Source organism: Gorilla gorilla, chromosome 11 (genome assembly GCF_029281585.2).
Source record: "Gorilla gorilla gorilla isolate KB3781 chromosome 11, NHGRI_mGorGor1-v2.1_pri, whole genome shotgun sequence".
NCBI lineage: Eukaryota > Metazoa > Chordata > Mammalia > Primates > Hominidae > Gorilla > Gorilla gorilla.
Window position 1 is genome coordinate 65,008,649 of NC_073235.2, and position 24,634 is coordinate 65,033,282.

Sequence of the window (24,634 nt, forward strand, 5' to 3'; positions counted from 1 at the left end):
AAATCAACTGACTGCTGACTGACTCCTTGCAGCTGACTTCTAGAATTCCCTCAAAGCAGTTTCCTCACACTTTTACCCTCTGAATATGCTCTTTAGTCAAGGTAATGGAAATTTCACAGGCTTGAAATTTGTTTCTGTTCCAGCTATTTAAGTTACAAATAAAGTATTTTTAAAATGCCAAAACTTCAGAAAGTGTTCTTAATCATTTACAAGCTTGTCCAACCCCGTGGCCTGTGGGCTTCATGTGGCCCAGGATGGCTTTGAATGTCGCCCAACACAAATTTGTAAACTTTCTTAAAACATTGAGCATATTTTATTTACTTATTATTATTTTTTTAGCTCATCAGCTATCGTTAGCATTAGTGTATTTTATGTGTGGCCCAAGACAATTCTTCCAATGTGGCCCAGGGAAACCAAAAGATCGGACCCCCCTGATTTAGGAAATGTGTCCATTTCGACTGCTTTTTTTCACAACTAGCTGAGACCACCTTGAATCTTGAGGAGAATCATGATTCAATGCAGAGGCGGGGGGAGGTTGAGAGCAAGATTAGTCTGGCATGAAACATCAGACGGAAATGTGAGCAAGTGCCAGGACCCCTGGAGGCTGGAGACAGGGGCCGGGCAAACAGCTGAAGGATCTTTCTGGGAGCCCTAACATCTGCAAAGGCCAGTAGATGCAAGTATCCCAAATGGTGACCTATGTAAGCTCTAATAAAGTCAGCATAAGAAAACTCTTTCCTTTCTTCTTATCCTGCATCTTGGCTCCTGCTGCTAGAGCTGAGAACAAAAGCTATTATGGAGACCGCCACAGATCGAGGACTTCATAGGGGAGGGATTTTGAGGGTAGGCCTGGAGATCTAACAATTATTTATAAAATTGTTTCTATGGGTAAATATGTTCTAATTTCCAAGGAATTGATCGACAGATATACTTTTAGAAAGACTTTTTGTAAGTTAGGAATGCCTATGTGCTCCTTATAATTCAGATGTGCTAGTTATAATACAAATGTGGACAGCTTCCCAAATTTGAAATGTGGATAACTTTATTTATAACTAATTTCATATTATCTATAAATGTGGCAATGGTTTTACAGATGTTGGAAAATATGCCTTAGGAATGGCAAGCTGCACCTTCAGTCTTCAGCTTCTTCAGCTATGTCTCCAATTCATTTAATAAAATAGTTAGCTAGAGCACTTGTCATAGTTTCCATGGTAACAAACGGGATGACTTTAGTAAACAGAAAATAAGCAATTTAAGACTGTTCTATTAGAACTAAAAATAGAAGTGCTTCAGGCCAGGCATCACAGCACACACTGGTTAAACAGAGTCTGAGGAGATGCTAGAAATAGTCATTATGTACTTTCCTAATGAACCAAAATACATATTGATTTTACCATTTAAAATGACATTTCCTGGATCATTTAGAATATCATTGTGAATTCGCACATTTGTTATTTAAGCAGTTTCAAATTTTCCAACACTTGGGGTGTACTGTTGACTATAAAAAACATAAAAAATGTTTGAGAAATCAAGAAATAAAATACGTGGGGATAGAGATCTAATAGGCTTGTAATAGAGCAGTTTTGCTTTTGGTAATAAGGGGCAAAATCATGTTTTCTAATACAAGTGTTTGAAAATTTACTGTCTAAATCAGTAAATTTTCTGAGTTAGTAATTTACTGAATTACTAAAAATCATAGTACTAAAAATCATAAAATTATAGTGCTTTATATAAAAGTTCAGCTATCTGCATTGGCTCTAAAGCATATTAAATAAATGTAATTAATCTGGGATTTATTGCCCACTATCATTGTTTCCTGTACATTTCTATTAAGCAATATATTTCCTCTCAAGTCAACTGAAAACTCACATTCACATGCTTTTCTCTTTTAGTTTGGGGATTTAATATCTCCATCAATCTTGCATAGCCTCCTGGAAGGCAGACAATGAAACGAGATACATGGAATTTAGAGGAAGAGAAGAATAGAATATATTTTATAGAACAAAAATATTTTAGCTTGGATAATTCTACAAACTCCAACTAAGTTCTGTCAAGATACTACTTTGGTCAAGTGACATTGCCCTAAGAAGTCATCACCCTGTGCTCCTAAGTATTTCTCTTGAATGCAACATTGGGAGCAAGAGCAATGGAAACCTAACCCAGCAAACACTAACCAAGCAATGAAGAAAAAAAAATAGACATCTAATAATGTGGAAATAAGACTTCTAAACAAATCTAAAAAATTTTCAGACCTTGTTAAATGAATCTTGTATTCAAATGAAATTAATAGTGTTTGTTAAGAAGCAGATTATTTACAATAATATTAGCTATTATTTATAAAATTATACATGCAAATATACTAATATTGCTAGACTACGGTTCATATCCACATTTTCTCTCCCGAGTGAAAACATTTCCAAAGTGGAAAAGACTGTTTAGGAGGAACAGTGCTAATTTTAATAAAATTTTTAGAGTATGTGATTTTTGACTGCAGCCATAGAGCAAGCAAACTCAAGGTAATATGAATAATTATGAAAAGTATACTTTATTTTATAAGTTGGTGGCGTACACCTAGTTGCATTTTACAATAAGATGATGGGACTCCTCCTTTTGAACTGCTTTAAAGGCGTTTTATTGTACTGTGTGTGGTTTGTGTTCACAGGGCATCTTATGTCTTTGAGGAATAGCATAGAAGCCAATGTAACTAAGGCTGTGTATGGTTGTTGTGGGACAGGCCAAGGTGGGGAGAGTAGGCAAGGTCAAGGGAGAAGCCAGAAGCCACTGGGGAGAAGGCCAAAGAATGGATCTGAAGCTTTTCACTATGTTAGACAGGAAGGCACTGGAGAGTTTTATCCAGGGGTTAGCATGATTTGACTTAAAACTTTCCTTCACGTGTGTGTGTGATGAACAGCTTATAGAGGAGGCCAGGATGGAAGCAGGGAGACCAGTTGGGAAAATACTGCAATACCCTTGGTAAGCCAAGATGGCAGTTTGGCCCAGGGTGTTGTTGTTGCAGGTGGTAATGAGGGGTCTGTTTGGGATGTTTTGAGGTAGAGCTTATAGGATTTGCTGATACATTGGATGGGGGACATAAGATAATGAGAGGGGTCCAAGTTGACAACAAATTTGGTAGCAGAACCATTTATTAAAATGGGGAAGACTGTGGAAGAAGGTGGCTTTTGGGATTGTGTAAATCCATATGTTTTCAGCATGTTGACTTTGCAATTGTTTATTAGATATCTAAGTGGAGATGTTGAGAAGGTAGTTGGATCCAGGAGACTGAAGTTAAGTTCAGGGATTGGCCCAAGCTAGGATACAAATTTGGGAACAATTAGAGAATGGATTACCTATAAGGACTGGATGAGGTCACATAGGGAATCAATATAGTCGGAAAACTATGTGACCTGAGTCTGGAGGCACCATAGAATCAAAGAAGGGAAGATAAAGAAAAAGAAGATAAAGCAGAGATTGGGTAGGAGCAGATAGTGAGGTGGAAAGATAATCAAGATTGTGGTGCATTCAATAGCAAAGATGTGGAATCAGCCTAAATGCCCATCAGTGATAGACTGGATCAAGAAAATGTGGTACAGATACACCATGGAATATTATGCAGCCAAAAAGGAATGAGATCAGGTCTTTTCCAGGGACATGAATAGAGTTGGAAGCCATTATCCTCAGCAAAGTAATGCAGGAACAGAAAACCAAACACTGCATGTTCTCATTTATAAATGGGAGCAGAATGATGAGAACACATAGATACATGTGGGGGAACAACACATACTGAGGCCTGTAAGAGGCGGGGGATCGGGGAGAGGGAACATCAGGCAGAATAGCTAATGAATGCTGGGATTAATACCTAGGTGATAGAATGATCTGTGCAGAAAACCACCATGGCACACATTTACCTGTGTAACAAACCTGCACATTCTGCACATGTACCCCTGAACTTAAAATAAAAATTGAAGAAAAAAAGGTTGTGGTGTGTTGCAGGCTAAGAGAAGAGGTATTTCAAAAGGAGGACTTGAGTGATAGGAGGTCATATCTTGATGGTCTTCTATGTTCTTGAAATTCAGTCTTTTGGAGTTGGGGATATAGCAAATTGTTTTAAGCATGAAATTGTATTTTGGTGTCCAGAGCACACAGACATGGACTATGTTAGTATTAGTGATGTCTTAAAGAAGAGAAATAAATTTAAAAGATATAGGGTCTATTTATTTGACTGAAGAGACAAAAGCACATTTAGAAAGACTATTCTATAACTCTTTTTTTTTTTACTATTTACTTAGGTTTTATAACTTTATTTAAATTGTTAGTGGCTGTGATTCTTTTTTTTTCTTTGATGAGCTTCTTTTTATTATTATTATTATTATTATACTTTAAGTTTTAGGGTACATGTGCACAATGTGCAGGTTAGTATACATGTATACATGTATACATGTATACATGTGCCATGCTGGTGTGCTGCACCCATTAACTCCTCATTTAGCATTAGGTATATCTCCTAATGCTATCCCTCTCCCCTCCCCCCACCCCACAACAGTCCCCGGAGTGTGATGTTCCCCTTCCTGTGTCCATGTGTTCTCATTGTTCAATTCCCATCTATGAGTGAGAACATGCAGTGTTTGGCTTTTTGTCCTTGCAATAGTTTACTGAGAATGATAATTTCCAATTTCATCCATGTCCCTACAAAGGACATGGACTCATCATTTTTTATGGCTGCATAATATTCCATGGTGTATATGTGCCACATTTTCTTAATCCGGTCTATCATTGTTGGACATTTGGGTTGGTTCCAAGTCTTTGCTATTGTGAATAGTGCCGCAATAAACATACGTGTGCATGTGTCTTTATAGCAGCATGATTTATAGTCCTTTGGGTATATACCCAGTAACGGGATGGCTGGGTCAAATGGTATTTCTAGTTCTAGATCCCAGAGGAATCGCCACACTGTCTTCCACAATGGTTGAACTAGTTCACAGTCCCACCAACAGTGTAAAATTGTTCCTATTTCTCCACATCCTCTCCAGCACCTGTTGTTTCCTGACTTTTTAATGATTTCTATAACTCTTATGCAAAATCATATTAACAAAAATAAATGGGATAGACAGTCTGAATGGCCATGTATCGTCTGTTTAGCGTGATGGATTGGGTCCCACTTGCATGTGGGAGGCTTGTGGCCTTCAGTAGAATACTTGCCTATTTCTCTCATTTTACCAGTCACATGGTTAAGACTAAAGGAGCCTACTGAAAACAAAAAGGAGGAAGTTATATGAACAAATAAAATAATGTATATAGAAGCATTATAAACAAAAAACTGAGCTGGCAAAAAGTTGGCAGTGTATCTGATAATACATTAGGTCTAAAGAAACATCCTTAACATAATCTCTCTCTCACACACACATATGCACACACACACACACAAATACAATCACCAACATGATTAAATTACAACAATAGTGAATGTATTTAGATTGTTAGATGGTTGATGTAGTTGATGGAGTAATATGGGACTAGGATGACCCTTTCAGAATTTCCAAGAGAGATTATATATATTTACCTGTCATTTAAAAATGAAGAACTAATCTCATTAACACAAACCTGGTTGTCATATTCATGTTCTGCTGTGTTGCAGTATTGACAATGACTGAGATGCCAACAGTGTGAATAATTTATTTTCAATTACTTCTTATTTAAAACAATTTTAAACACTCAGAGAAGGGGAAGGCAGTGATATTGAGTAGTAAATTTCTTGGATGTGCAGCTCTGTGTAGCCCCTAGAATTGGACAGACTTGGCTCTACTATTATTTAGTGAATGAATGACTTTGGACAAATTACTTAGTCTTTCCAAGACTCAGATTCCTCATCTATAAAATAAGGAAGGGAGGAGAGAGAGTATTCTATTTAATACTGTGGGGAAGGTGAAATCAGATAATACACGTAAAGTAGTTAGCAAGGAGCCTGGCATAAAAGATGTTAGCAATAAGTGAGTGTTAGTATTATCAACTTGAATGAGAAAAATCAATTTCTCAATTTAAAAAAGTGAGTAAACATCCTCCAAATATTCAATGATGCAGTTGAGTCACTCAGCCCTTAAGGAGCTTGAGATGAACTCATCAGATTAATTCTCTTGCCCAGATGAGAAGGTACATCAAGTAGATTTTTGAATGGGAGTGAGGACATAGTAGGGGGAATGCCCTTTTATCATGTAATAGGTAAAATATGCCTCCTTTTCACCTTTGCAGTGATGAGGCCCTTGGTTTATTTCTTGTATTTATTTTATCCCTGTGGATTGTCCCACTGCCTTTAAAAAGCACACAGTGCTCCAGGTAACGTATATGACAGAACTTAGCTTCTTTCAGCAAGCTCCATAGTCCATGGAATTTGGTATGCAGTAGAAATGTGTGAAACAATCTTTATTTCTGGACTGGGCTAGGTACCAGGATTAGCATTTGAAAGCACATTTTAGAAAAAAAGGTAATGCCAACAGCTAACATTTATTGTGTGCCAGCCACTGTTATGAGGGCTATACATGCTTTAATATGATTTAGATCCTCACAAAAATGGCAATAGTACCATTATCATCCCCATTAGGCAGTGGTAAAGTGAGCCATGCATGTTGTCCCTCCCGTCCCTTGGTCTTGGGACACTTTGTGCCCTTTCTGTTTTGGGACAGAATGCTTGGGTTCCAATTCCTTCATTAAGCCAAGACTCTGAATTCCATGACTTTTAAATCAGGTGTATTCTAAGATATTTTTTATGTTTTATAAGCAATGGCTTGATAATAATAAGAGCTCTTCCCACTTCTTTCTTGCAGCCTTGTCCATTTCCACCCCACTGCACTCCTAACTTAGGCATAATTCCCTTCTGCCAACTGGGAGGCAGCAAGACACCATCTATTTGCCCAGCCTGTCTCCAGCCCCACATTTCATTTTAATCTATTCAGTCCTACATTGGCTCATGACCGTTTTCCTTCTACCCTCCCTTTCATTGGCTTAGGGCTTTTTAAAAATAAGGGAATTAAAGTATTTAAGAATACTTTGCTCCCTGGATCGCTACATATTATTATTACTACAATTATTAACAACCATATAATTAAATCATGGCTACTGTTTTCTGAATGTCTTCCATGTGCCACATGTTTCTCAGGAGAAAACCTTATCTCAGAGAATTTTCTCAACTAAGTAGCAGAAGCAAGCTTTGAACTGAGACCTGTCCTGCATTCACTCTTTCCCTTGCATTAGTGTTACCCGAAGAGTGTTACCAGATGTTAACAGATATTACGGGAAAGGGCTTGCTGTAATTAACCCAATTTAGGAAATGTCCTTCTCTAGGAGATGCTCAGCTCATATTAGTGTTACAGAGGTTTTGAGAAATTTTGCAAAAACAAGTAAATATACTTTGTCCAATGCAGCATTTTCTAAGTTTATTTGACTCTGAAGTCCTATTTTAGAGAAGTCTGTGATAACATCTAGCTCCTTGGAATGTCACTGGGAAACACTGAGTTGTGTCCTGCTCCCTCCCTATTTCAAAGACACCCTTCTGAGAGGGAGGAAAGTAAATATCAAAGGTCACCCAGGTCACCTAAGGAGAGGGAGGAACTGCAGGGAACAAAGTGCTGGGCCATGAGAGGAAAGGGAATGCCAAAGGCCACTGTCACCTATTTGATATATTTGCTTGATATTGGCTCTGGTCTGAGATCTCAGGAATCTAGTTAAAATAGTATTGTCATATTTGATTACATATCTTGAAGCAATGATTTCCTCATAAGCTTGTTCTAAGTTAAAAGATTATTGCTAAATAAAATATGATAGAGTTTTTCACATCCCAGGACCAATTCATACTGCTTGACAGAGATCAGGTTTTATAATATAAAAGACCTAATTCAATACTCTATTAATATTCTGCACAAGAAATTTTATGAGATAACTCTGACATATCCAAGGAAATATTTTTGGCTGTGTTTCCTCAGGAGTTCCCTTTCCTTTTCAAAATATGGATATATGTGAATTTCTAATTAATTGTTGACTATCACCCATTTTCATTGACACATTCTTAACATTTATCCTCAGGTGTTAGGGTCTTTTCATACTTATAAATTTGATTATTGAGAAAATAAAGTTCAGCCCTGTTTTATATTTGATTAACAGTGGATAAATTATTTGGTGATTTAAATCAGGAAGAACTCTCACACATTTTCTGATGCATAAATCAGAGGCAGTCTCTTAAGATGTCCTATGGTGCTTACCCACTTCTCAGCTCTGGTTCCTACTTAATTTTGGAGCTTTGTGGATTGAATTAGTGTATTGGGAAATATGAGTGTTAAAATAAGCTGAGGCTGATTTGCAGTGCTGCACTCAATCTCCAGGCAAACCAAGTCTACATTTATGATCAGGAAGTTTGGGCACGTTTGTGACAATTTTTAATTCTTTTTTTTTTATGCCCAAGCAAATATTTAGTCATTTGGTCCAATTTTATTTTTCACCAGACATATTTATGTTATCAAACCTCAAATGTATTTACAGCAGGCCCACCCACTAAACTGCCATTTGTTCGGTCAAATTGCTTTAACACAACACTGAACTGACTGAGCTTACTCAGAATATGAGCAAATCTGCATACTGCCATAGTAAGTGCACACGATTGTGAAGGTCAAGCCACAGTGAGAATCCTGGGGACAGCCACCCCCTGTGTGGATGTCATTTCTAACTGAGGCTGTGAATGGCGACATGCCTGGTGTGCCCATGATGTCCGTATGACTGTCAAAAGGAACCATACATCATGCTCTATGTTTATAGCTTTGGAGCAGGGAGTTACAAATAATGTGAGCCTATTTCATAGCTTAGAATGAATAAAATAAATTGTAGATTAATAAAATTTAACAAGAATGGGTTAGGTACTACTGTGTAAAAGGTACTGTACCAGAAATTGTAGGAGTTCCAAACATGACTAAAAACAGGGATCTTTTATTTAAAAAAAAAGAGTCCACTCCTGGGGGTGTGATGGAGTGTCTGAAGAGAGGACAAGTAATGCCGCTCAGGCATATAAAAGGTTTTGTGAGGGAAGCTGTGTTAGTCCATTCTCACCCTGCTATAAAGATACTACCTGAGACTGGGTAATTCATAAACAAAGGAGGTTTCATTGACTCACAGTTCTGCATGGTTGGGGAGGCCTCAGGAAACTTACAATCTTGGTGGAAGGGGAAGCAGGCACGTGTTACATGGCGGCAGGTGAGAGAGCGCGTGTGTCAGCGGAGGAAAACTACCATTTATAAAACCATCAGATCTTGTGAGAATTCACTTAGTCTCATGAGACCAGCATGGGGAGCACGGGGCAAACCACCCACATAATCCGATCTCTTCCCACCAGGTCTCTCTCTGGGATTACAGTTCAAAGCCTAACCATATCAGAATCATAGTTTCAAGCTGGGTCTGACATGATTGTGATAGGTAGAAATTAGGAGAAGAGGCATCTGAGGCCGAAGGAGAGCATGAGCAATGTGGAAACACTGACTCCAGGGCAACGTGAGTGGTGTGTGGCCCTTTCTCAAGATGACTAATTTTATTGCTCCCATGCCCAGTACATCTGATTTTGATAATAGCTAACTTTTATTAAACAATTGCTCTATGCCAGTTATTATGCTGCATTCTTGACATTCTTTGTCTTATGTAATCCTCAAAAGAACCTTAAGGAAGTACATCCACTAAATATCCCCATTTTATAGAAGTGGAACTTGAGACATGAAAAAAATAAGTAATTTCCCCCAAGTCACATGGCTAGTCTGTAGGAGAATCAGGATTCTGACCTAGGTGGTCTAATGCATGCAAAGGTCTTTGCATAACAGAGGGAGGCCTTCATTTATACCTATTAATAGGTGATGTGAGTGACCTAAGTCACACAAAGCTCTATATTGTCCCAGGGTCCAACTTCTGCACGTATCTTCAGAATTCTCTACTGCAGCCAACACAGGAAAAGGCGTGTTTTAAGACAACAAACAAATTATTGAAGGTAGCTCAGACCTCTTGTAAGAGTCCCCTGCAATAGATACAGAGACCTTAGTGGGGTAAAGATTAGGCTCTTTAGGTATGTCAGGCACAAGAGTGATGATATAGAAGCAGAAAAAGGTGAAAGTAAAGGTATTTTTTTCCCTAGGTATTTTAGCCCTCTCCTCTTCTCACAAAAGTTCATATTCTGTTGGACTATTTTAACTTGGGATTTTAATTTTTATTCTTTTATGCCTATACCATTTTTACAGAAGAATAAATGGGTAGAAACGATACCCTGGAAAATCAGTGAGAATAGGGCTTTTTATTCCAGTTGGCAGTGTCATGTTTAGCACTGTCCAGCTTTAGTGGGGAACACCCTTCTCCCAGGCTTGGACACAAGGTCTTGCAGCAGGTAGCTGCTACAGATGTTCCCTGCTCCCTAAGGCTGCCAGAGGCAGGAAACTGTAGCAGATACCTGATGGCAGGGATTGCTTTGCAGTGGCTCCTCTTGCCCCAGATGTGTTCTTCCAAAGGTGGTTGCAGGAGGGAGAGATGTTTCATTTCAAGTTTCCCTAGCCTACATTTACTGTTGCTTTTTTGTCTTACCCATATTAGGCTTCAGGACCTTGCTTAGTACCTTTTCAAAGTAACAGGGTAATGACTGCTATTGTCCGTTTCTACACTGAGACCACAGAGAAGGATGAAGGATGAGGATGATGTGATTTGTTCACCCAGCAGCACACATTTATCTGAGTGATAGGCTATTTGTTCCCTGGGTCCATGAGAGGCTGTGTAATGTAGAGGTTAAGCTTAAAGCCTGCTTTAATTGCCAGGAATTAATTCCTGGGTCTGCTACTTCCCATTGTTTCATTCTGGAATAAGTTACTTAACTGCTCTGACACCTTAATTTCCCTATGTGTAAAATGGATATGATAGTGTTACCCACTTTATGGAGTTGCTGTGATGATTAAATAAGCAGTATCTGTAAAAAGCGTAAAACATTGCCTTGTATACTGAAAAAGTATGAGTTATCATTATCGTAAAGAAAATATCAAAGAGTACGTTTGAGTTCTGTAGCCAATAAGTTATGTACTGAAAGATAGGGCCCAATATTGATTAACTGGGGAGTGGGGAAAATGTGCTTGTGGTATAACCATTTCCCTTTTGAACATCTGAATGTCTACCCTATTCTCCTTATTTATGGTCCTATTATCCTGTAGCTACAGTTACCTCCCTAGACCTTGCCTCTAGTTCTGAACTTTTACCGAATCTTATCCCTTATGAAAATTTACCAGTACATACATTTATCCAAGGGTCTTGCTTAAGCACTTCCTGACTTCAGAGATGCATGAGGCTTAATTTTCAGATAAGAGACTAAATCTCAGCTCCAGCTTTAGAATTTTTTACAGGCAATCTCTATGCTCCTCTGGCTTTACCCATAACTAGAAATATGTTGGATATAAAAGCTGGGGTTAATTCCATCAGCTGAAGGTTAAGCCGTTAGCTTCTCTAAACAGGAACTTTCATCAAAACACCAATGGTTCCTTCTTTTTGCCTGATGACTTTGAAGCTGATCATTGAATGTGTCAACAAGTTACCTCTCTTAGGTAAGCTAAGTCCACTTAATAAACACTTTCTGAGATAAAGTCCTATATCAGAAAAGTTTCTCTGAAGATGGAAATTTCAGGCACTATGGTAAGCCACTGGGAGAGACTTTTTGATGTCAGTGGAGACTTTTTATAATCCCTCAAATCGTACAGAAGAACTGAAAAAAATAGAATGAACATACTGGTAAGATTATAACAGACAGTATAAAACCATTAGCAAAGCTGACCTATCATGTATTACATTTGAAAAGAAAGAGATTAAAACTTAATAAGATATGAATTAATTTCCTAGATTCATTTTCCTTACTGTTGTTATAGTTTGCTACAGATTAATAAAACAGATAATATTGTAGCATCAATGCTTATAAGAACAAGGACTGAGCTAATATTTTGTCATCTTGTAACATCACTAGGAAAACATAGTTAAGAAGGCCATGTACCCAAATTTCAGTTGACAGGAAGAGACTGAATTTGTTTCATTGATAATATTTTAGACGCTGCTGCTTCTCAGAACTGCACCTAAGAAACAACAAATATTCAGAGTCTCTGCATGGAGTATATGGAAGGCTTCCCAGAGAGGTGAAATCAAGTTGCATCTTAATGGGGAATGCATAGATATTTTCAAACTAATTTCAGAGGCCATAGTGGTGTGGAATGCTTGGCAAAATATAGAGACATCGAATGGTATTTATTTTGGAGCCTAACTTAAGGGAAAATAATTGAACAAGCACAAATATTTGGGATATGCAACTCCCAAGCCACAACCTCTCTAGGAAAGAATTGAAATGGTGGTATAAATGGTAATATATGTCTGCTGCATTTCCTCAGTTTGCCCTTCTATGTTCACTGTCTATCCTTCTCTTCCTGCTCAGAATAGAGAGAAGGTGCTACACGGATTTCCTTATTTTCCTGGCTTCTTGTTGGGTTTTAAGCAGTGGGGATTTCCACCAAAAAACTGGAGAGGAAGGAGAGCCATGTTGGAGTATTTATTCCCCAGATTCAAATCTTATGGGGTTGCAGTGGTTGGTTTCATCTTTCACTGAAGTTTGTAGATACTGTCAACCCTCAGCATATAGCTGTCTCAGGGTTCCAGCACAGTCACTCATTTCTGCTGCTTGCCCCGGTGGCTTTATACTGTGAGTAGCCCTGGGCCACTGCACCATTCATTTAAGTGTTTCTCTTAAACACTGTCTGAGTTCTTGTGAATAATTCTGTCATTACCTCCCCTCAAATTACCAAATTTGAGTGTTTCAAAATGTTTGAATCCTGAGTGATACAGGATAAAATTATTTGCCAGACAAAGAAAGTAAATGGAATTTTGGTAAGCAGGCATTCCGTATTTAAAGAATAAAAATGTGGCAAAATACTATGATAATGAAAATGAGCTGAATATGGTAGACAAAGCAAAAATAACAAAACTAGGCTAGATAATAATAATAATAATAATAATAAGGCACTACATTTTTCTCTATATAGATTGGCAGAAATTTTAATCAGGACAAAAATGTTGGTGTCAGATATTTGGAGAAGATAAATGACTTTCCAAGATTAAATTCCCTTAGAACTTCAAGGAGGATAAAATATAATAGACTTAGTTCTGTGTGGTGGTCAAAAGAATGACAAATTAAGGGTAATTTGCCAGGATCAAATTCAACATTTTAGTGAAAGTGAGGGGAACTAAAAAGTATTCACCAGAAGGCGAGTTCTTAATGACAGAAAGTAAAACAAAGAAACAGCAAAAACTGACAGAATGGGCTTAAAACATTTTTGAAAACATTACTCAGCATTCCAGGGGAACCCTCAAAGTCATTTAAAAGCACCACGATGTGTTTACAAGAAAATAACTTGCCCACAAATCTTGCACAATTAAGTGACAAAACTATATTCATGAATGAAAAAACAAGCAGTAATTTAGGGTTTTTTCTTTTATTCAAAATGAATAAATTGTGAAAGAGAATTGGAAAACCTAGCAAGAGTTGAAGTTCAGCTGTAAAGTAAAAACAAAGCCAAGAATAATTTGACGGGCACTTGAATTTCTAAGTCATTAATTAAAATTAGAAATTACTTGAAGATTAAAAAAACAGAGAAGGTGAACTAGAGAACAAATATGATCACATCACTGAGAATATACTAAGGGAAAAAGAGGAAATTCAGCTAAAAATTATTCTACTAGATATGGGAGAGTTTTAGAACCAAGCTATATAAGCAGAATGTATTGCACGTATTGGACAAAAATGTTACAAATAAATCACCTCCCACAATCAATACTTAAAGTACTCAAGGTATAGTGTGGGTGCCCCAAGTATGTAACTTATTATTTTAATGATCCATGTGTAGGTCCATGTGATTCCCATAATAAGCATTTAAGAGAGAAAAGATTATAATAGCACTTCAATTCCAGGCAAGCTGCTGGTATTGGTGATAAATTGCGAGGATTCTAAAGCCCATTGAGAATAATGTATTGGTGGAAATGTAACATTTTTCTGTAAGGCAAAATCTGGTCTGACTCCTCTATTGGAGACTTTTGCATTTAAATACAAACCAAGCAGAACCAAAATGGAAAGAAAACAGAAATAAAACAAAGGACAGAAATTGTTAGTTGACCACTCTGGCCCTACCATTGTGGTAAGAATGTTAATACACTCATTAGACAATGATGATGTTCTAGAGGGTAGCAATCATTGTCCCAATTTTACAGTGGAAACAGACTAAGAAGTCTCCATAACTACCTTTCTTACTGGCTCTGCTCTAATAGCTAGTAAGTGAAATTCTGACACTTGCCCAAATATATCTGGTTCTTAGTACTCTGTTTATTTTACCAGTTTTTTTAGACTTTTTGAAAAATTTTAACAGATATTTATCAGAGTTTTTAGAAGGCTTTAAATATTGAGTGACAGTTCAACTGGATAGAGTTTTACAAAGATAAGGAGCCAAATGAAAAATAAGAACAAAAAAAGACAGGAAAATCGGGCATTTCTCTGGCTAGCAATCACTAACAGTATTTGCCAGGCAAAATTCTAAGATGGTCCCCAAGATTTCATTCCTCCGTCATACAGATTCTGAATAATTCCAGTGGCTGTGGAAATGAAAGACTTAGACTCCCACAATTAGTTTATGTTATATGGCTCAGTTTACTTTAAGAAAGGGAGATTATCCAGGTGCGCTTACTAGAATCACAGGAGACTTTTAAAAGCAGAGATTTTTCTCTTGCTGGTCACAGAAGAGGAAGTCAAAGGTGTTCCTGCTGGCCTGGAAGAAAGCAAATATCCACGTTTGAACAGCTGATGAGAAGGGAAGCCCCTGGAAGCTGAAAGCAGTGATGAATAAACAGCCAGGAGGAAAGTGGGGACACAGTCTTACGACCATGGAAAATGGATTCTGGCATTAACCAGTGTGTTTGGAAGAGGACCCGAGTCCAGATGAGAACCCCTGCTACAGTCACAACTTGATTTCAGCCTTGTAACACCCTGAGAGGAAAACCCTGTCACACCCAGCCCGACTTCTGACCTACAGTACTATGACTGGTAAATGGCGTTGTTTAAAGCTGCTAATTTGTGGTATTTTATCATTCAGCAATAGGAGAGTAACACACAGCAAAAGCTACTTCTGGAATTTTTCTTATCTGACATTTTACAAAAGTCCAGGCAATTGAATGGTAAAATGATAGGAAGTTTGTGCATATAGTGAAAGTTTGATCTGTGGGAAGTACAGTGTACGGAAATTGAGTTATGTTGACTGTATGAACTGGTAGATGTTTCAGTAGCGGCACTAAGCAAGACATTTAAGGAAGTAATACAGCTGATATTTGTGAGATGATGCACAGGTCTCAACCAGCAGTTATGATTCACTAAAGAGCCACAGGGGGCACTTTCATCATTCCCTGTAGACATTAGCATAACATGCTGCTGTTCAGAAGACAAAAAATAAATGTCATCCCAGTACTTTGGAAGGCTGAGGCGGGCAGATCACAAGGTCAGGAGATGGAGACCATCCTGGCTAACATGGTGAAACCCCGTCTCTACTAAAAATACAAAAAATTAGCGGGGTGTGGTGGCGGGTGCCTGTAGTCCCAGCTACTCGGGAGGCTGAGGCAGGAAAATGGCGTGAACCCGGGAGGTGGAGCTTGCAGTGAGCCAAGATTGCGCCACTGCGGTCCAGCCTGGGCAACAGAGCGAGACTGTCTCAAAAAAAAAAAAAAGAAAGAAAAGAAAAAAAAAGAAAAAAATGTCTGAGCATTGTCAGGAAGGGTGTTGGAAACTAACTAGAAACAAAAGGTTTGCAGAAAATATGGTTAATTGTCTCAAAAGATAATGTGAATGGTTATCCTTCTTAACCAGACATCAGGAAATACATAAGTAACAGACAAGGTCCCCACATGAGCAACTAAAATGGTCAACAGGTCAAACATTCTTAGGTAGTACATTTTATAAACATGTCCTTTATTTAAAGAATTGAATATTGAGTTATAAACAATAAAATGACTAAATAGAAGGTCTGTTGGTAACAATCTTAGAATCTAGTTATTCGAGAAATGTTTCTTCTTTCACTTTTCTGACATTTCCTCCCATGCCTGGATCAATTTAGTTGCTTATGCAACAGTAGCATGTTAAGCTAATGTTTACAGGGAACAATGAAAATGACCCCTGTGGCTCTTTAATGAATCATAACTGCTAGTTGAGGCCCATTCATCATCTCACAAATACATTCTGCCCATGCCTCTGGTGAGAAACTGTGAATTACTTGTTTGGTAAAATCAAGACAACATATTGGGCATGTTTGACTCATCTCCTCCTTTTTACTTCTTAAGAATAAGCCTGACCAAAGAGAACACCTTTTCTACTCTGCAAATAGAATAGACAAAGCTGTATCATTCTGGAAAATATAAACCACAAACTCCATCATAGCCTTTTTTTTTAAGTAATAAAGGTGAAAATTTGCCCCAAAAAATGTTGTCCTTTTTTTTTATTATTATTATTAACTAGTTTAAAGCCTGGCGTGTTTAAAACTTGAAGGTTAGAAAACCAAATGGATTGGCAGGGCTACATTCCTTCTGGAGGCCCGAAGAGTGAATTCATTTCCTTGCCTTTTCTAGCTTTCTAGAGGCCACCTGCAGTTTTTGGTTCATTGTCTCTTCCTCCACCTTCAAGCAAGCAATGTAGCATCTTTAAATCTGTCTCTCTGACTATGAGCCCTGCTTCTGTCATCACATCTCCTTCCCTCCCTCTTCTTCTGGGTCACATATCCTTCATTGACTGTGCCCTCCTACTTCCCTTTCATAACGACCCTATGATTACACTGGGCCCATATGTATAAATCAGTACAATCTTCCCATCTCAGGATCCTTAACTTAACCGGATCTTCAGAGTCCATTTTGCTATGTAAGGTAACGTATTCACAGGTTCTGAGGTTTAGGGCATGAACCTTTTTCCAGGGCCATTATTCAGCCTACCACATGGAATAGCTTTCATTTATGAGTCTTTGTAACACTTCTAGAAAGATAAGAACTTATATGATGACACTGACAAATCAAAAGCTTCTGTTAATACATCTATATGTATAAACGACTTCATGTAAAAAGATACGTTGTGCAAAAATGTCCAAAACATCTAGCAATTGTGGAGCCTCCAGAATTGCCAAATGGATGAGCATAGATATGTCCAGCTGGCTGAAAGGTGGTGGCTAGCACACTTCAGATTTGTCTTTTCATAGAAAGCTTGATATTTTTGCAAGGATGATATATTTATTTGGAGGGCAAATTAAGACCAGGGGCTAAGGAAACTCTCGGAAGTAAATCCATTCTTCCTCTCCCCCATCAAGACAAACCTCTCTACCACTATTAGTGTTCAAAGATTCTGCCTAAAGGGATTGAAGATAAGAGACAAGACAGGCAAGTTTGTCTAGTTGTGCGAAATTTACCAGACTTACACTGATTAAACAAGTTTCTGCTCTCTTTGACATTTTATTTCATCCTTTAGGTCATGTCAATTTTCATGTGCCAATATACCTCAGTTTCAGTCAGTTTCTTAGAACCTAAGATTTGATATCCTTTATGCAAAATCTGTCTTCAGATATGTGTGCATATTTGGAATTTAGTATTTACTTTTTAATTAGAATTTTACCTGTCATAAAAAACAAAAGTTCTGTTTGTGACAAGCTGAGTTTAGTATTAATGTAGACACTCAAGAGCTTTTTTGAACTAAGTTGTTTAAGAGAGCTGATAATATGGGATTCTTAGATTTTAGGTTTTTCTGGTTCTCATGGTCTTTTTTATTAGTTTCATCAGTATTTGTTATTTGTATGTAGATTAGCAGCCTTTTAGTGTCTATAAAGATTTAGAATCAGTAAACTACTTGCCATATAATGATAAAATATTCTGATCTACTTGAGTGAAAGTCTTTTTATATTTTAACAGGATCATTTTTCCTGTTCTTCTGCTTATTTTGTAAATAAAGATGTTAATTTCAGTGTTTTATACTAGCTCAAAGTGTTTAAAAAATAAAATAGAACACTGCATATTCTTCACAAATATTATTAATAAATTAGAACATGATGTGATTACAAAAACTAATGACACATATTTCTATATATCATTATAAAACCACGTCCATATTATATAGTGAATAGTTCAAAAATTGAGTTGAAAACTGAGCATTTAAAATTATATTTTTTGTTAAATATGTATGACACACACACATATATATATAATTATGCATGCTTAGAGTAGAATCTGGAAGGAAACACACATAAAACTGTTATTAATTAAAACTAATGTTTGTTGAATACCTACTATATTCCAGGCTCTGTTCTAAGTGCTTTGTATTTACTATTTTATGTAATTCCACAGCAATCTTATAAACTATTATTATTATCTTCATTGTGTAGGTATTATACATGAAACCAAATTACAGAGAGATGAAATAACTTGCCAGTGACACCTGGTTATTGAACACTAGCTGAGATGTGACTATTTAGAGGACTCTTACCTCTACTTTGATCATAGTTTATGCTAGGATTTTTAATACCTAGTATGTATTACTTTTATAATTATGAAAAAGAGGAAATGTATACTTCATTTGGGGACAAAAAGACTCCCAAAAAGAGGAAACCGGTCACAGACAACTGGCTGCAATGTATCTGACATGATTATTTAAAATGTAGGAGAATGGACATTTGAAAATCCATCTTACTGAGTCTTTAAAATCCATTCCTTTTTAACATAAATTCAAATTTAATCTCAAAATCCTCACACAAATAGGTGAGTAAAACAATGTTTTTTGTCTTCACATATAGAGGTCATCTTTTCTGAAGAACGGACTTCCACAGTAAATTGCAAAAACAAATGGAAATATGTCTACATTTTAAAACTACTTTATAGAATTTTAAAACCACACAGCATTACTATGAGGGAACTACTAAAGGATTTAGTTTAAAAATCATGCTGGTCTCAGTCAAATTTTATTAATGGATTCACAGGAAGGAATGAAAGACAATTACATTTGGAAAAGTCTTGCAGCAGATCAGTTGGTGTTCTGGTTGTCTGTTGCTGTGTTACAAACCACCTCAACACTTAGTGGCTCAAAGCAACAATTTGTGATTATCTCACATGGCTCCATAGGTAAATTCTGAGCTGGATGGTTCCAGCTTAGATTCCTCCATGTTGTTGCAATTAGATTTTGGTTTTGGCTGCTGTCATCTGAAGGCTGACTTCGGAAATTCAAGACAGTGCACTCATATGGCTGGCTGCCATAGCTGGCTGATGATTGGGGTATCAGCCAGCAATATGAACTGGAATGTTTACTTGTGCCTTCTCCAAGTGGCTTGAGCTTTTCAGAGAATGATGCCTAAGTTTCTAGAAGAAGCATCCAAAAATGGGCGTTAAATTGCAAACTTTCCAAGAGGCAGGAAGCATAAGCTATTGGGCCAATTAAGGTCGAAGCCTACAACCAGCACAGCATCACTTCTTCCATATTCTATTGGTCATTGAGTCCACAGGGTCCACTCATATTCAAGGACACAGAGAAACAGATTTCCCTTCTTGATGGAGCAGTGGCAAGAGATGGGAGATGGTGGGAGATATTGTTGCAGCTGTCTTTGGAAAATGCAACTGGCTGCAGCTGATTAAAAAGCAACTTTCCCCTAGTCTTTGTAAAACATATTTGATGAAAACAATATATGATGTCATTAACAAGGAAAGGTTAAATTTATGAATATTATGAATATAATAATCACTATCACTTGGGAAGAGATGACCTGGTCGCCACAGGTGATATCTCCCCAAGTGATAATGATTATTATAAACAATGCAGAATATGCTGCTTTACACTTCTGAAAGTCTATTTTTCTGTCTCGGTTACTCTTTTATTTGATAGTTGCTGATTAAAGAATAGAGGTATGCAGGATAAAGATAAAGGTAAGCAGTAAAAGAGTGAATCCACAGAGAGAAATTGCTAGTGTAATTATAAGACAAGTTTGCTGATAATTTCTGTTAATCTTCAAAGTTAATAAACAAAAGAGGGAAGATAATCCTTTCTATATGTGTGGTAATGTAATACATCTGTGTACCCTGCAATTTCTAAAGCCCTTTCCCATATATTACCTGCTTTGAGCTTACATAAAACATCTTATAGGTCAGAAAACCAAGGAATAAGTCAGTTATGTGACATCCACAGAGTCAGATAGATAGTAACGAAGATTAAAATGTGGGTTTTCTGTCCTCAAGCCTCTTTTTTTTTTTTTTTTTCTTTTTTTGAGACGGAGTCTCGCTCTGTTGCCCAGGCTGGAGTGCAGTGGCACGATCTCGGCTCACTTCAAGCTCTGCCTCCTGGGTTCACACCATTCTCCTGCCTCAGCCTCCCGAGTAGCTGGGACTACAGGTGCCCGCCACCATGCCCAGCTAATTTTTTGTATTTTTGGTAGAGACGGGGTTTCACCATCTTAGCCAGGATGGTCTCGATCTCCTGACCTTGTGATCCATCCTCCTCGGCCTCCCAAAGTGCTGGGATTACAGGCGTGAGCCACCGTGCCCAGCCAGGCTCTTTCTTTTGCATTATCTCAATGGTTTTTTTTTTTCTTTTTTTTGCCGAAACTGTTTTAAGAAGAAATGAATTAAAAATGAGAACCTGCAGTATGTAGGAATGGAAGCTAGATATGTGATTTGGGGTAAGTTACATGACCTTTTAACCTGGAAAAGAAGTAACATGGTGATGGTAATAATGGTGCTCACCTTGTTTAATTGTTGGGAATATTAAATGAGACAGTATAATACAATCAAAGAGGGTGTTTGATAGGAGTTATTTCATACTCCTTCTTTGGCATTATTACTATTATTATTACATTAAAAAGACAATATGGTCACGCCTGTAATCCCAGCACTTTGGGAGGCCGAGGCAGGCTGATCATGAGGTCAGGATATCGAGACCATCCACGGTGAAATCCTGTCTCTACTAAAAATACAAAAAATTAGCCGGGCGTTGTGGCAGGCGCCTGTAGTCCCAGCTACTTGGGAGGCTGAGGCAGGAGAATGGCGTGAACCCGGGAGATGGAGCTTGCAGTGAGCCAAGATTGCGTCACTGCAGTCCAGCCTGGGCAACAGAGCAAGACTCTGCCTCAAAAAAAAAAAAAACAAAAAAACAAAAAACAATATGGTGCAGTTGAAAGAGTATGGAGTCAGTTAGATCTAGTTTTTATTTTTCAGTGTAAATGATAAAAATTGCTACAGTGTTTTTAGGCAGAATTCATCAAATTCAGATTCTTCAATTAACAGACGTAGAATCTGAGGCCAGAGAGTTTGAGAAACTATACTCCAGAATAATAGATAATTTCTAAAGAACTCTTAATTACAAGGCCAGGTTCAAAGAGCTCTTATCAAAGAATTCTAATAAATCATGCAGAGAAAAAACAGTGTGAGAGTCAGCTGCGATCAGTAACAGCAGGATTAGTGATAAAGGTGTTAAATTATGCCAGAAACTGCCTCAAATGATCTCAAGGTCTACTATTAATCCTAGTACCAATATTATTATTTGCAAAACAGTTTTATTTTAGAAAGCTTAAAAGCAAGGGCTTCCTTAGTTTACCATTTCTATGACTTCAAAACATGCAAACAAGACACCCATGATCATTTTATATTATCTCCAAGTTCCCTAGTTGGTTCTTTTGATCATTACCCTTATCACACTTCATCGTAACCTCTTTACAACTGAAGCTGCAGATGTGAATATAGAATGTAACAAGAAAAGAGCTGAGACCAATGAAATGATATCTCACATTGATGGGGTAAGGTGGTCCACAAAAATGTGTCTGCATGAACTATATAGCTGAGCTATAGTTGTGTCTATGTGAACACTGGAAAGAGAGAGGAGGTGGCTGTGTGCCTGAAGTATGTTTGTCACAAATATTTAATAGATGGAGTTCTGAATTATGTGAGCACAGTTTACAATGTATAGCTGTATCACAAAAATTTACTGGGTAACAAAACAGGGTAGAACATGTTCTCATTTTTAGAAACTAACAACCACAGTGGGCATTCGTATTAGTTTTCCAAAATATTTATTTGCTGACATATAAACTTGACCTATATGTTTGTCTGTGATGAAGTTGTCTCTCTTTGGTGATAAACTTCGAAAAGTAGAGAGGATGCCAACTGCAAGAATAATTCTTGCGTGGCAACTAGCCAGAACATCATGTTCCCAGAATTCAATGAAGTAAATGTCAAATTGCATTGCCACAAAATTTATTAACCGAGGAAACGAGTTTTTCCTCTGTGTCTGGAAGTTATATTTCTGAAGCATTTTTCTGCCGTTTCAAATTTTTTTCCTGAATGTAAGGCTCTGGACTTAGAGATGTCTGTGCTAAAAAGCTCTTCTTACCTCCTGGCAAGTGGCTAACTTCTAACTGTAACATCGGAACAGGAGCAAAAGTATCACACCATCCTAGACTCAAGGACATTTCAGAGGAGAGGAAAGGCCGTGGCTGACAGGGAAGAGCCCACTTAGCTAGGCTGGGGACAGCTGGACATCAGAGCAAGTAGGTGGGTGGCTAGCATCCAGGGTTAAAAAGGGAACAGAGGGACAGAAAATAATGTATCATGCCCAATTCTGTGTCTATTTTGTGTGTAAAAGGCTATGTGCAATAGTCAAGGTTAAAAGTTTTACGTCTTTGAACGAGTGATGCCAGTCAAGTATGAAAATGAATTAGATAATTTTTAGAACCTATAGTTTTAATGTCTCTATCATTCTTCAGATGCTGAAATTGAAGGAGCACCAGATCAAACTGATGTGCTTTCATAAACTGATGTGCTTTCATGAACTGTATATTCAAAATAAATATAATTTTATTACTACAAATACTTGTGATTTAAAAGTATTGCAGAGTTACAGAAAATTAATGGGGTTGCAATCAAATTCTTTAAAAGGTGACTCTTTAGCCAATGGCTTCTTCCATAATTCACTCTTCTTGAAATAACAAAGTATGAAGGCCATTTTCCCAGTATGTTAGTGTCCGCAAGGGTGTCTGATGTCAAAATGGAATTATTCTTATATGGAACTATAGTAGTTAGACAGCTTCATATTGAAAATACAGAAATGAAATAACCTTTTTTTTTTTTTTACTATCTGGAAATGTTGTTTTTACTGACTGTTGGATTTTATAGTATGAAAAGTTTTGCTCAGTAGATTTCTCTGAAATCTGAAATTTTTGTTTATATTCTATCAAGATCATAATTAGGTATCTAATTTATATTGAACATTCATGATGCATATGCTCCTTTTTTTCCTTTAAACTCTTTTCTTTCTTTATCTATTTTGCTGTGGCTGTTGCTTTTGCTATGAAGCAGTCGTAGTTGCTGTTGTTGCTGAAAAGAATCGACATTTCATTTTCTTTAAACCAGTTTTTTAAGTGAAAATGTAAACTTTCTGGTAGAATAATTTATAATCCTTTGGGTATACACCCAGGAATGGGATTGCTGGGTCAAATGGTATTTCTAGTTCTAGATTCTTGAGGAATCGCCACACTGTCTTCCACAATGGTTGAACTAATTTACACTCCCACCAACAGTGTAAAAGCATTCCTACTTCTCCACATCCTCTCCAGCATCTCTTGTTTCCTGACTTTTTAATGATTGCCATTCTAGCTGGCATGAGATGGTATCTATTGCGGTTTTGATTTGGATTTCTCTAATGACCAGTGATGATGAGCTTTTTTTCATATGTTCGTTGGTTGCATAAATGTCTTCTTTTGAGAAGTGTCTGTTCATATCCTTTGCCCACTTTCCGATGGCATTCTACTATAAAGACACATGCACACGTATGTTTACTGCAGCATTGTTCACAGTAGCAAAGACTTGGAACCAACCCAAATGCCCATCAATGATAGACCGAATAAAGAAAATGTGGCATATATACACCATGGAATACTATGCAGCCGTAAAAAAGGATGAGTTTGTGTCCTTTGCAGGGACATGGATGACACTGGAAACCATCATTGTCAGCAAACTAACACAAGAACAGAAAACCAAACACCACACGTTCTCACTCATGAGTGGGAGTCGATCAATGGAACACATGGACACAGGGAGGGGATCATCACACACCGGGGCCTGTTGGGCGGCCGGGGGCTAGGGGAGGGATAGCATTAGGAGAAATACCTGATGAAGATGACGGGTTGATGAGTGCAGCAAACCACCACGGCACATGTATACCTATGTAACAAACCTGCATGTTCTGCATATGTACCCCAGAACTTAAAGTATAATTTAAAAAAAGTAAACTTTCCCTTTCTTTTGCAATATACAAATTTCACATCACTTTTTAATAAAAATTGATAGTTGATGTATAATATGAATGATTTTTATTAAAATGGTGTTCATATATAATTTAAAAGTTAGGTAATTGAGACAGGCTTCAGTTGTAAGGATGTGGGCTTGATGGCTCCTTCTGTCTGTGTATATGCCACTGTGAACACTGTGCAGATCCCTAATATGGAGGTTGGGCATCCTGTGTCCTGTTCTGAACTGGTTGCACAGTGGCTTTGGGGTGAGTCCAAGATGC

General features: G+C 37.5%; 1 protein-coding gene across 4 annotated transcripts in view; it reads right to left on the reverse strand.

Moving 5' to 3' along the window:
• Positions 1–24,634, reverse strand: part of KCNH7 (potassium voltage-gated channel subfamily H member 7) — a 476,848-nt gene that overhangs the window by 176,316 nt on the left and 275,898 nt on the right. The window lies entirely within an intron of this gene.